The sequence below is a fragment of the Melopsittacus undulatus genome, unplaced genomic scaffold (assembly GCF_012275295.1).
Source record: "Melopsittacus undulatus isolate bMelUnd1 unplaced genomic scaffold, bMelUnd1.mat.Z mat_scaffold_188_arrow_ctg1, whole genome shotgun sequence".
Classification (NCBI taxonomy): Eukaryota; Metazoa; Chordata; class Aves; order Psittaciformes; family Psittaculidae; genus Melopsittacus; species Melopsittacus undulatus.
The window spans coordinates 1-14,482 of NW_022994145.1; the positions used below are offsets into that span (position 1 = coordinate 1).

A 14,482-nucleotide genomic window follows, 5' to 3' on the forward strand; every position below is an offset into this window, starting at 1 on the left:
CCCAATTTTGAAGTCAGCTTCAGCAAATTCCATCCACAGATAGCTGACGTGCTTCACCCAGCATGTGCAGCAGGGGCTACATCGCAGCGTGCAGTTGCGGTGGTAAAGTTCAGCCTCAGAAGGCCAGGAATTTATTTTTTAATGCACAGAGCAGTGACAGTTGAGTGCTTTAGAAATGTACCCTCAGAGAGGGCAGAGGAGATTTCTGACCTTGCTGATTTAATCTGCTTGGTCTAGTTCTAGTCAGTGAGAGGAATGTGTGCTGTGGGCTCCCTGAGGCATGGACATCCACCAGCAGCGGACAATAGAAACGCTTCTCCCTTATAAATCAGGGAACTGGTTTAATGGGGCTCCCTTGCTCTGTCTCTGTGAGGAAAAGGCTTTGGTGAGTGACCAAGGGGAACGTCCCTGGTCCCACAAAGCAGAAAGGGGTCTCACGAGCCAATATACTGCATCTCCTAGCTCACCTTTGCTTATCCAGCACCACACAGAGCTCACTGGAGAGCTCTGGGTGAAATGGAAGAGACCATAAAAATTCTTATATAATGACTCCCAACATAATGGAGTCACCAGTGTCAAACTTACTGAGGAAATAATTATAGTGGTTCTGTTCTTAGAGCACAGGTTTGCCTTAAATGAATTTTTGCCACAGACAAGATGATTTCATACAGGAGGGCATGACTAGGACATCTCAAAGTTTAATAATTGTATATACCCATTAAAAAAATGACAGTAATAACATGTGGGGTTTTTTTTAGCTGCCCAAGGCAGAGTAAAGGAGAATGTGAACATACTCAGTCATAAAGCCAAGCAAAGAACAATCACACAAGATCTGAATAAATGTAGATAAGTGTAGCTGATAGCTCAAATGATTTACTGCAAAAGGCACTGCATTTCTGGAAGAACAACTAGGTAAAAGAAAGCTAGCAGTCACAAATCCTTGCACAGTAATTGGGTCAAAATGTGACTGGGTTTTGTGCACTTGCTAAAAAAAGCAAATGTTATCTATTTTTAAACCAGATTAGTAGTTACACAATGCAATACAAAGCATCAGCGTTTTAAAATGTTATCTTCAGCGTACTTTGGATCTGGTTCATTCAATCATATTTCCCTTTCATTTTGTAGGTTAAACCACTATTTTAGTCATAACAGAGGAGGAGGTCAGTTTTCAGTTGATTTTTTTTTTAGTTCGTAAACGGCCTCCTTATTCATAATCCACAGAATCTCCCAAATCTCAAGTAATTCTTTTAGCAGTTGCTGTTTCATGCATATCAACTTTTCCAAGCTATGGATCTGCTGAAAGTACCCTGTATTCTGAAACTATATAATAAAAATCTGTCAGGCTGATGTCTCTTTTCCCTCAGTCTTGTTTTGAACCTCCATGTAGAATCATGGGGGCTGTGGAGAGCTGCCGTGATATCCATGACAGCCCCCAGCAGTGCAGAAAGCGAGTTGAACAAGCTAGTAGAAGCAGGCAGCTGCATTTCCACTAATAAAGACTGAAGGAAGGCTTTGATTTCTTTCTAGGCAACGATATGCACAGGCACTGGTATAAACTTGCTGTCTTTAATATCATTTAGCCATTTGGATTTATCTGGTCAGTTTGCCTGTGTGCTCCAAATGGAGAGTGTTGGGTGTTACCTGTTCTGAAAGTGTTAATCAATAGGATTAATTAGCAGGCAGCACCAAAAGAAGACAGGTAGTGCTCAGCATCCTCTCGCTACTAGAGCTGAATAAGGGAGCACCCTTGGACAAGCAGAGGGAGAAGTGAACAAAAACCAGCTCAGGTCTCTAAATTTTAAGATCTGTCCCCCATAACCCTGTCTGATTTGGGTATAGGTAATGTGAGTGGTTGTTTTCGAAGGAAATGGCTCACCAATGTGCACCCAGTTGCCCCAGTATGGTTCCCAGTTTGAGTGTGGAGCTGTGACTTGTTACCCCAGTGTGCCTCTACCCTCCATGGAAAGCCCTCAGGGAACAAACATCTTCAGGCTGCTGTGGGGCTAAGACTGGCCAGCAGCAGGGCAAAACCCCATGGTGTTTGACAGCACAGGAGGCCCTCTACTCCAGATAGAGTTTGGGATGAGATGCTGGTTCTCCATTCCCTCTACGACACTGCTATACATTGTGGGGCTGGCAGTAGGCATGGGAGAGAGTGGGGGCAATAGCATCGGTGTAAGGCTGCTGCAAACACTTATATTTCACACACATTTTGGAGAGCAAAGCAATAGCTCTGCTGTTCAGGGTCACAGCTCCCTGGGGCTGTTCCAAAGGAGTTTTCTTGCTGCTCCCTATTTGGCAGAGAAGCTGTAGGCTGAACAGGAGCTGTCTGGCACCCTAATTTTGAAGCTGTAAATTGTAAGTATCAATTTGACACGTGCTAATCTTTGCCTTGATTTTATTTTCATGCAAAGTGGTTTTATCTTTAGATCAATACCCAAGTAAGGCTGCTTGAGGCCAACGGCTATGAGAATACAGACTCCCACTGAAGTCAGTTCAAGCTGAGCTGAGGAAAACATGAGGAAAACATTTCAAGATTGGGCCCACTTTAGATAGCCATTACTGTCTCTGTATGTAAGCCCATGCTTGAAAACTGCAATTTGTTGAACATGAAGATGATTTCTATCTTTTCATAGCAACTCATATATAGTCTTACACGATACAAGTTTCTTTGAATTTAAAAATTCAAATGTTTTATTTGTCTAGAAGTCTCAGCACAGACGGAGATTTCTGAAATTCAGCAGGACTGGAAGCCTTCATTTCTCAGCAACGAAGAATTCACCCAGCTGATGTTGGAGGTGAACATGCATATATACTGTTTCTAATTTTGTCTAGCACTCATCAAAATGCCCGTGCATCTAGAATAAAATGTCATCTGCCCTTCTGAAAGAGGAGGTTTCAGGTATTGCTGTATTTGACTGTCAAGCAGAGCTGTCTCTGGGGCAAGGGATTAGAGTCCCTACATCTTTTCACTCTTGACGGTGCCATCGCACCATGCTGCTTCAGCCCTCAGTGTTGCCCAGGGACTGCCAAGAAATGCATTTCAGCAGAGGGATTCAAATCAGAGGTTACATTTTAGTTTTACAATCAGAGGTGAGGAAAAGGGCACACAGCAGCTTTTTCTCCTGTTCTTGGAAGGCGTTATTATTACCTAATATTTATGCAAGACTAGCACCTAAAAAGCAGCAGTGTCGCATCCCTCTACTGCTAGGTGCTGTACAAGCAGATAAAACCTGACAGCTACTCTTGGTTTGATACAGTTAATACTTCCACTCTAATGCTTTTCAAGGCCCTTATCAAACACTTTTCATTCTAACAGGGAACAGGGTTATTTTGCAATGATAGTTTTTAAATTACTTTTAAATTATACCATAGGTGCTTTTAATGCTAGCTGGGATTTGAAGAGAGGTGACTCAATGGCATTTATGTAGGTTCAAGATGAAATGCAAATGAGCTGCTAAAATTCATTTTTCTTTCTCAATAACAGCTAGAACCTTCTTTAGCAAGGATCTTCTCCTGTACTGAGCACATGGAGGTTGCATGGTCCCACAGTGTCCTTTGAGAACAAGCTTCTCTTCCTCCCACAAACAATGTGAATGTGGGATGTGATCAGGCTCTGGCAGCAGACAAGGAGGAGTGCAGGGGAGCAACTTCACCAACCAGGGGGTGGCACAAAGCCAGGGCATAATGCTGGCCCCAGGGGCTGGCAGTCCCTTGGCCACTGTAGTTTGCTGTGATGAGACTCCCCTGTTCCAATGTTACGAGATGCCTTGCTTTCATCGCACTGAAAATCCCCCATCCCATCTCAGTGTGCAGGAGCTTCACATACATAACTCCTTCAGCCTGCACTGAAATACTTCCTTCAGATAGCAGTAAATTGGCAGTTGTCTTGACTGGCTGGGCCTTTGTTGATTCTACTTGTATGCCACACAATTTTAGATTAAAACAATTGCTTTTAGTTTCCCAGCCTATAAATCACCTTCATGGTCCTGTGATTTTCCATGCCCTTCAAGATAACATTGGGTATTGGGATGTCCTGTTGAGCTAGCTGTTCATCATTCTCTGCTTTTTTGCCTTTCTATTAATCTTATTTTATTAACATTTGGACAAGACCGCTTGAAGTTTTTCCCATCCTGTTATTAAAAGATGGGAAGGGTTTTTTCAAGCGCTAATTCAAAAGAATCAGAGCATAATTGACTGCGGTGCTACATCAGCTTTCTTGAAAATGGCCTTTTCTTATCCCATTGAAAAGGCTGTCATCAAATTACATAAAAGTAGGTATTAGGCTCTGTTTGTTCAAGCAGGACTGTTGCAGTAGTTAAATCTTCGAAGGGGGATATGCCCTCTTAATGTTAGAAGGACCAGTTGCGAGTAAATAAAAATAGAATTTGTATGCATGCATTAACTCGATTTTACCACAGAATTGTGATGTGAGTCACTTGGTACAATTTGCATTGGATATGAAATAAAGACTTGATTTGAAAAAATAAAAAAATCCAACAACGTTCACCATAGTAACATGCACAATCCAGCTGCCTTGTAAAACCTCTGTTCTCTTCCATGGGTTAACAGCTATCCTGCTTTTTTAGAAAACAGCTTGAATGTACTACACGAAAGAAAAACATATTCTCTGCACTTCGATTAACAAAATCACACTAACTGTAGGAGCTGGAGGGTTTTCAGAGATGCTAAACACACTCTTCTACTGGGGTATAAGTTATTGACCTGCTTTTCAAAGGATTGTAGCACCAGCAGATTCCCATTGACTTAAATAGTTGTGGGTGCTCAGCATTCTCTGGAAAGAGGAACATATGTTTGTGTCTTTATTCAAGGCTTTGTGTTTTCCTTTTTTTTCCCCTTTTTGAAAAACAATTAGCATTTTTCAGTGCTCTCAGAATTCTTTTCCTTATTGAAGTCAGCAGGAGGGAAGGATGTGCTGCGGCTCACAGGATCAACTGCTAGTCTGGCTTGGAGGCGTGCCTGGGTTTGCAGTAAGGTTTTGTAACACCATGGCACCCTGATCAGGCTCTTTGCAGTACCCCTGTCTCCTGAACAGGTATCACCTCTGGAGTACAGTCAAACTCTGCTCTGATTCAGTTGTGCTTGCCATGCCCATACTGCTCAAATCCCGCAGGCAACACTGACTCCAGATAACCAGTGAACTCACAGGAAGGACCCAGACCTGATCCACTTGAAGGCTTTGGGAGCTTCGCTAATGACTACTTCATTACAACAGGAAGGTTTTAATATATTCCCTGAGCACCTGCTACTGAATCTTAATTTTGGGGGGAGGTCTGCTCAGGGTAGATTGCTGTAGACCTGGGAATCTACCTAGATTTAACTCTGAGCAACATTTAGGTCAAAACTTTGCAACTCAGAGTAAAGAAGAAACTAATTTTGAAGGTTAAATTGCTCCTGTACAGAGGATGGGAATGAGGCTGATATTCCCCATCAGTGCTAGGAGTGAAGGAGCTTACTGCAAGGTGGGACTGAAGAAGAAACTGCAGAAGGGTGGAATGAGTAATCTAATACCATGACCTTTAAAATAAATCACTCAATTAAAACTCAGGCTAAGGATTATTTGATCATTTGCATTGCTTTTACTTACATGAAAGCCCAGCAATATACAATGTTACATTAATACAAACTGAGATTTATGGGGTTTGCAGAGAAGTACCATTTTGAGATAGGGCCGCATCCTTTCATCATCCTTTGATATTTACACAGAGCTCAAATGTTCATTTTAATAACTTCCAAGGGATCCAGTCTTAGTCATTTTGCATTATTAAAATGTGTGATTAATTTAAAAACTGAGACATGAAATGTTCCTGTGAGCCCTTTGTTGCTTCAATAGTAGGTTTTACGAGACTACAAAGAGTGCTGTAAAAGTTAAATCAGACTGTAAAATCAGAGAATTACTGTTCTGCAACTTGAGATAACGTTCCTACACTCGATAACAATACGGTGCTGAAGTCAAACTGGTTTGATCAACATACAATGAGATGCCCTGTTTACACTGCTCATTCCTGTTAAAGCATTCTCCACTTGTCTGTTTTCCTTAGGCATTAGATGGCTTCATTATAGCAGTAACCACTGGTGGAAGCATCATCTATGTGTCTGACAGCATCACACCTCTTCTAGGGCATTTACCGGTGAGTAATGCTGTCATTGGCTTTTCTACTACACACCGTAGGACTGGGCCCTGTGTTTTTAGAAAGAGATGTAAAAGGGTGGTGGTGGGGTGTTGTTTTCCTGAAAACGCAGCTAGGGGCTTTATCCCTGCATTATGGTGGCTGCTGCTGTTGATCAGCTCTGTTCTTTCTCCGTCTGATTCATACCCTTCAGGTTTTTGTTGCTATGAGGCACTTTGGCTTGAATGGAAAAAGCTCTGCGGGAGTACTCTGGACAAGGAAGAGACAGGGTGACCTGGCTGATCTCTTCCATCTCTAAGCTAGCAGAGAATAGCACCAGTGCTGCTGGCAGCCTGGCAAGGAGCTTGTTAAGGGCCTTATTCTGCTCCCAGGGAGGTAAAGGATAAAAACCCCATTGAATTCAGACCTAGCCAGGGGCTGCTGCAAAGCTCTTCCTGCAGCTCTGCTGTGCTTTCCCAAGGGGAACACACCTTGCTCCAGGGAGGAGCTGGTGCTTGGGTCCAGCACATACAGCTTGTTTTATCTGCCGGCTGCTGGGTTTCGCTGTGGGAGACACTCCTGTGCGTGCTAGCTTGGGCTGGAGGAGCAAGGGAGACGAACTGCTCCAAACCGTGTTCCTGTTGCTAAGGCTGCTCTAGGAGAAATGGCATAATAATTAAGGATTAATCCTCACACTCATTTTTAGCAGCTTGGTCTCAAATAAATACATGCCCAAGAGAAAAAAATAGCTGCCAAATCATTATTGTACCACCCCCCTGCCATGTTCTTAGGAAAATTGCAATTCTTTTTCTCTCATTTACTTTTTCACCAAATACATGTTATGTTTTCCACCCAGACAAATGTATTTCACACATGCAACCTTGCTGTAATATGAACAAAAATTATTTTCTTCTGAGACGAAAGGAACTTGATGAAAGGAGGCAGCTCCTGGTAAATGCAAGAATATTGCTATGCAACAACAGATTGAACCAAATCTATTTCAGTTTTCTAATCCACAATGGTTGAGAAAACCGGTAGCTGACTATTTTCTGACATGTGCCTCCACTTCAAAGGCTGAGAGAACCCTGTCCAGCATTCAGGGTCTTCATACACTTACCGATTTCTGTGGAATCTGTTTGTCTTTCATGGTTTGGGGTTTTCATTGCTATCCCTTCCAAATATTGATTCTTACTGGAGATGGTCAATCTGCTGTGGGGAAGTATTACTTTTCAGGAACTGACATTTCAGACCATCTGCCTAAAACCTTAAGCCCAGGGTGAATGTGGATGGGTTCAGGTTCCCTGAACTGGACCATCACAGACTAAATTGGTTTTCCCTCCTGAAGTCATGCCTTGTGCGATAATCTTGCATGGTATCCAGCTCAAAATAAGGACAGAGATGGGCATTATTTTTTAGTTGCAGCACATAGCAACCCAAGCCAGGGACCAACCTGCTGGGGCTGGTGGTGGAGCAGAAGTTCCCACAGACCTTATCAGAGCTGATGGAATGATGATGGTTAAAAACTGCTCCACCAGCACATGCCTGCAGAATGACTGGGTGCATCCCTGAAACCGCAACTGAGAAAGTCATAAAGGCTTCTGCCTGCCCAGGGTTGGCATATCGTTATGGCCATGGGTAGTTAGATGCACACTGGGCATTGTAGTCCCATGCTGCCCTTTCCATATGTCGTTTTTTAAGTTTTAAAACTAATCAGAGTGCTATCTGGAGAATCTGTGTGGCTCTTTTTGTTTACCTCCAGGATCTATTTGTAAGCTAAGTGCAGACATGTTTTGAGGGACAAAATACCAATTCTTTCTCCTCTGAAGCTGCAAGGGGAAAAAGTGCTCTGCAAATCTTCTGCTTTGAGTACTGAAAGGAAAGCAAAACTGGGCAGAATGTGGAGTAGGACTCTCTGAGGGCCCCTATCAAGAAATCTGATGCATTTTCTTTCATTAAAGTCATAAAAGACTCTGGTGCTGAGAACAAATATGTCCAATTCTCTTTAATACAGTTTCTCTAAGTTCCATGGAGTGTTTTCAAACACAGACTTCTTCTGTTGTAATTCTAAATAGTTTGTTTTTACAAGATCTGGAGGCTACTCTTAGGGTCGGTTGATGTAAAGAGAGGTTTAGCTCACACAGTAAGACTGACTACAGTTGAAGTGAAGTGAGCTTCTGGAAATGTAGTCACAACTCACAGCATTTACCAGTCAGAGGGTCCTCCCTGTCCCTTCTTGCCTGCTTTGCTGAGTGCAACAGTTAAACACAGGCAGCAGAGTGACTTGTTTCCATGTTACAGGAGGAGACGTAGTTTTCTCACAGACATTGCTTGCCCATGGACTCAGGCAGAAGATGCTGCACAAGCTCACAGACTAGGAGGGTGATGTCCATCTCACCCAGCTTCAGTCCCATAGCCAAGGTGTCCACACTCAGCTCCCGCCCATATGAGGACCCACAAGGGTTGGTGGGCAGGTGGCTGTGCAGAGGCAGAGCTGAGCTTCTCCTTGGTGGGTTTTTCTCCCCAGGGGTTCCTCAGTGAAGCTTAGGCAGCTGCTCTGCTGTGTTGGGCACTATAGCTAAACATCAGGGTGGAAAAATCCAGGCCACAGCACCTTATAGTGTACAAAAGTTAGATATGCTGTGTCGCTGTTACAGGGTAGCAATGGGCATCACTGCAGGTTATACAGGTTGATAGAGGGGCCAAATCCCAGTGCACAATACCACAGCTATCTTTCTGTTTTGCGTTGATGGAAAAAAGCCCATATCATTTGCAACCCTCCACCTTTCCATTCCCGTAGTGACTATGCTTTGCTGAGTTTCCCTGCTTTTTTTCCCTCAAAGTGGGAATAACTCATCATATTTCCTCCTTATCACCTCCCAAAAGCAATGAAATGGTGAGGAAGGAGCTCCATTTTGGAGTACAGTTGTTTTACTGAAACTGCACACATATTTTATCTCTGCATCAAATGATTGCAGAACTTGGTGTACTGTACTTAGAAAGGACCAGTATCTACATATGCAAACATGTTGTTTCTTTCCTGCCATAGCTATCAGGGGCAAATACTCAGAAGTTCATGTTAGCAGGATCCATTGATTTGAGGGTGCAGAGTATATTCCAAGCTTAGCTTGGCAGCATAAATATTGCACCTAACATAGTCCATCTAACCACTCTACCCGCAGCCGCTGTAATTTGTCCCCTTTGCCTGTCTCATTCAGCAATGCTTTGTGGCTGTGCCTGCCAGCAGGGCAGGACTGCCACTGCAGAATAATTAGAATAATTAGACAAAGCTGCAAACTGTTCCTCTCCAACTGATGCATTTTTGTCTGTGATGATCACATTTTGTCCATCTCTCCAGTCACCTTTTTGCTGTGGCACCAGATGTCTGCTCTTTGGGTCTGGTGCAGAATTAACTCTGAATAGCTTCCCTGGCATTTCCCACAGCTCCAGCGAGACTGGAATGTTTTTTTTCCTTCTCTCTGTTTGACCTGTTGATATACTCTTGATTGACATACTGATTCAAGAATATTATTGGAGTCTTGATACGTACAGCATCCAGACATTCTGTTCCGTGTGCTGCTTTACAGGTATGCCTAACCTGCCCAAGAGGCAAGAGCTGTGAAACGCAGTGAGAAGTAGAAAAGATGGTACTTCTAACAGCAAAGATGCAAACCAAATACTACATTCTGAATATGGGTATACAATGGCAGCAAAAATATAAATGCCAGGGCTCACAAATCAATGAATAGCTCAGGGCAGGAGGTGCTTTAAGGGGTATGCAGAACAGAAGTCTCCTGTAACTCCAACTGTAGGTGTAGTCACAGGCCTCTGCAGCTACTATCATCAACAGAAAAGACACTGCAGAACCAGTAATAGGTTTTGAATGGGAGCTTGGTCACAGTATGGAGACAAAAGGTGGCACATCCTTGGGTAAAGAAAGAAGCAACAGTGAGTCCGAGGAGAGGTGGCAGCTCACATCTAGTACTCCTAGAGTTACTGCTGAGTGAATGGGAGATTAATTAACCTCAATGAGACTTGTGGGAAACTGGTGGATAAGTATCATTATCTACCATTTACAGGTTGAAAGGGAATGAGAGAGAAAAATTCCTGTTCTGAGACTGTACCAAAAGCCTTGAACAGGACTCACCACTGTAGTTTCCCATGAGATGCTTTTTCTTCATATGCACCAAATCGCATTAACAATGTACTTAATTTTGTATAAATACATATAAATATGCATATATATGTAAAATAAATGTGTATGTCTAGAAAATAAATATAGATTACATAAATATCATTATGAGATCTGCTTTTCTAAAGAGAAGAAGGACTTCTGTGGGTGTACTGAAGGTAGGCCTAAAGGGGACCTACAAGCAGTCTGGAGAGGGACTTTTTAGAAGGGCATGTAGGGATAGGACAAGGGGGAATGGCTTCAAGCTGGTATAGGGTAGATTTTGATCAGATATTAGGAAAAAAATCTTCACTGTGAGGGTGCTGAGCACTGGCACAGGGTGCACAAAGAAGCTGTGGCTGTCTCATCCTGGCAGTGCTCAAGGCCAGCCTGGAGAGAGGTTGGAGCAACCTGGTCTAGTGGAAGGTGTCCCTGCCCATGGCAGGGATTGGAACTGGATGGTCCTTTAAGGTTCCTTTCAACCCAAACCATTCTGTGATTGTATGTGTGTATATTTATACATATTTATACATAAGTATATAAGCTTAATCACATACTGTATCAGTAGGATGCATATTAATGAGGTATACACTAAAGTCACAATAATTTTCAAATATTCTTAACAAAAAGAATATTCAAGTTGTAACAAGCACATGTAATAAACACTTTAAACTGAATACTCTAAAGTTATATATTATCGCATCAAGATAAGTGTATAAGCATAGCACTCTGATTTTCAAAGTACATTTCATTACTCTAAACAAGAATTCCATTCAGAACAGCAGGCATGGTGGAAAGGAGAGGAAACCAAAGTGCAATCTTACATAAATGCATAGGTAAATTATTGTGATTAGTAACTTGCAGTCTCATACAGGGCTAACACATTTTCAGCACGACTGTACAGTCTGATAGGAGCTGCTCTGATGGACACATGAAGCTGTGTCAGTGTGCCAGCTCTGCCTGAAGTAGTCATAAGTGGGATGGATGTAAGTCAATGCTGTCAGAGGGTCACTTTATCTCACAACTTCCTTCCAGACATGCTCTTCTAGCGTTAGGTTAGTTACCATGCTGAACACAGTGAGACCTTCTTCTTGGCAACCCTGTGACAGACTCTTTGTCTTCTCCACCCTGGGCCAGTCATGGCCTTTTGCATAAGCCCATCTCCTCTTTCCATTCCCAGATCTCAGTACATAGATTTCAGACGGGTTCAGGTTCATGCCAGCTAACCATGGGGCCAGAGACACCCAGGCAATTCAGCTGATGGCTGGCCAGAGGGCTTGTGCCAATGGCACCATGAAGTCACCCTCCCTAGGGACAAATTACTGCTGCTGCAAAGCAGTGTTCAGAGTGGGGAGTCTCCCTTCTCCCTGCTCCCACCTACCAGGGTGCTGGGAGCAGGGACCAATGGCTGCTGCTTCAAGGCCACTTCCAAGAAGCTGAGAGGGCTCCCTAAGGGGAGGACTGGATCCAGAACTGATCCAGCTCTTAGGTCTGGTGGCCCAGAGTGACCCCCACTGCTCCTGCTAGTCAGGGTTTGCCATGGAGAGCACAAGCTCCAGGGATCCATGACAGGCCTGTGCATGGAGCTAGTGAGCAGTATGGGGAGCCAGGCACCCACTCTCCAGCTCACTCCCAGGTTTCATCATTTAATTGTATGGATATACTTGGTTGCATCTGATGGTCTCTGACAAACATTAGAGGAGCATCACTGAGTGCTGAGAATTAAGCTGAGAACTGGCCCCACAGAGAAGTGGCTGCTCTGTTTGCCCAGCAGTTTCCTCCGTTTTAGACTTTGTCAGGAGTCCCTGTAAATCAGTGGGAAAGCTCCAGCTGATTGCCAGAGGCTTCATATCCACATTGCTGTGCATCTCTGCAAGTGTTGCTCGTTGTGATATTTCTGTTTCTCTCAAAGGTCCTTTTTCTTTGCAGTGTGATGTCTTGGATCAGAACTTGCTAAATTCCTCCCAGAACAAGAACATTCAGAAATTTATAAGATGTTATCTTCTGTATGCTTATGACGGATTCTGCCTCATCGGACTACCTAAAAAGTAAGTTTTAGTTTATCTTTCCCAGTAAATGAAAAAGCAGGGCAGGATAAAATTTTTCTCTCAGAAAGAGTTTCTTATGTGATGTGCAATATAAAACTTAGGTTCATAGCCTTTTAAAAAGATCTTGCCACCCGGGAATGACCCTTTGGTTCTATTTTGAAATGAAACTCATCGCCTTTATTTTACTAGGCTAAGACTACTTGCAGTTATGTTAATTATTGAATATCGTACCTTTTGAGACAACTGAGGAAAATAGGTTAGTTGATGGAAACTGAGAGTTCGTGTGAGACAAATCACATCTTAATTGATATTTCAGTCTGTTCGAGTAAGATGCTGTTCAGAGGTATGCTAATGTGGCATAGCTTTGGTTTGCATTCAAGTTGAAAAGTATCTGTAAAATCATTGTAATTATTTTCAAACGAAATTTGGTTTTCTTAAAAATGCTTTTATTTGCCTCATCCCTATTCACTTTAGGAGGTAAGATATAGGAAACCTGAAAAACACACGGTAATGTAAGATGTACAGCTGCTTCATCTACCGTATATACAAAACCTGCAGCTGATCACTAATATGCCAAAGTTAATTTAATAGATATTTTGAGGTAATTAGGCATAGTTTTCCAACAGAAGATGTAGAGCAGCTGTGAGTCATGAGAAGCCTACATAGAAAAAAAATGCTATAAATGAAGGAACCGGTTCTCTCCTTTGCTACACCAGTGCTATGGCAGTGGTGGAAGTGGTGTGAGACAAGGGCAGGCTACCCACAAAGGCTGCCCCTGAGCTGTGGGCAGACCTGTGCAGAGCCCTGAAGAACCTGCACCCCTGCAAAGTGATTCCGTGTAGACACTGATCCTGCCATGTATAGCATGTAGTACAATGGTGTAGAGGACTCTGAGTGGTAAGAAGCTGCTCTTGTGCTGCCAGTTGCAAGATTGGGGTTGGAAGACACCATTGGTTGTGTTTAGCTTAAATAGCATATTTATTTCTTCTTCTTCTTCTTTTAACAATCCAGCTGACAATGAACTAGAGTTTTTATTGTCATCTTCTGAGAGGAAGTTTGAACCCCAAAGGAATTTCCAACATATGAATACATAAAATTGTAGGAAATTTTCGGTCTTACAGCAATGGTAAGCTTTAATTGTTGTATAAATGTTACTTTAGCTGTGTAAAATAAAATATCAGTATTGCTCCATTGAACAAGACAGGCTTTTAACCAAAAGGACTATTTTTAATGTTATGGGGTAAATTTTGCTTCCCATGGATCTCACTGCTCGTTTGCAATATCTGGACAAATACCTATGAAGCGTGAAACTGCGTTAGTTGCTTTTGTTACTGCCCTTCACTTGTTAGCAGTGATCCTTTGCATAAGTTTGCAATAATGGCAGGTTCAGAGGAGTGTTTGCGCTCACTAATACCGTGTGCTAAGACTACCTATTAACTAAATAATAAGCTTGCTACCTTAGCTGCTGGCTTACATTAAACACAAGTGCTGTGCCAGAACTGACAATCTGCCAAATCTGCCCTCTCACCCTGCTCTGCAATCTACTTGTAATGGAGTGCCTACAAGCACAGCTCCACACTGTGGTGAGGGGTCCCCTGCCACTGGCATAGGAGTGTCTGAGGACCCTTCCACCTACCTCCTTCTCCAGATGCCATTTTACATTCCAGCACTGCAGAACCCAATACCCTCAAAAAAGGGAAAGACATGCAGTCAGCATAGTCGCTAGTGCACCACAGCCTGTCTAAGGGATGCAGGGCATATTTCCACCTCGCCCATTCCCTAACAAACAGATTGCTGCATGGCCATTAGTGTCAGAAATAAAATACCCTTTTATTACTTTCCCTTCCCCTGCCTGCCCAACTTTGCTTTAGTTACTTGCCTGATTGAACTCCAGAGTGGCATTTCCAAAGTTGCTGGTATTGTTCCAAATAGGTCATCCTCAGCAAAAAAAATCCCCACCGTGCTTTCCAAAAACCACACGCCACACTGCGAGAAAATAAGTCCCTGTCCCCATTTAACTTTCTGCTCTTGCTCCACATGACTAGAATAGAAACCTACGTGCAGGATGGAGATATGTATTTCTTGTTTGGTGCCATCTGATTTGAAGCTTTATTTGTAATAAGAAATGTAACTGC

At 42.9% G+C, this 14,482-nt stretch overlaps 1 pseudogene across 1 annotated transcript in view; it reads left to right on the forward strand.

Annotated features, from left to right (window-relative positions):
• The first annotated feature begins 2,706 nt into the window (after window positions 1–2,706).
• Window positions 2,707–14,482, forward strand: part of LOC117438376 (neuronal PAS domain-containing protein 2-like) — a 45,869-nt pseudogene continuing 34,093 nt past the window's right edge. Inside the window, exons 1-4 of the transcript XR_004550724.1 lie at window positions 2,707–2,798; window positions 6,063–6,152; window positions 12,229–12,347; window positions 13,359–13,473. The product of XR_004550724.1 is annotated as a neuronal PAS domain-containing protein 2-like (transcript). The remainder of the gene's footprint in view (window positions 2,799–6,062; window positions 6,153–12,228; window positions 12,348–13,358; window positions 13,474–14,482) is intronic.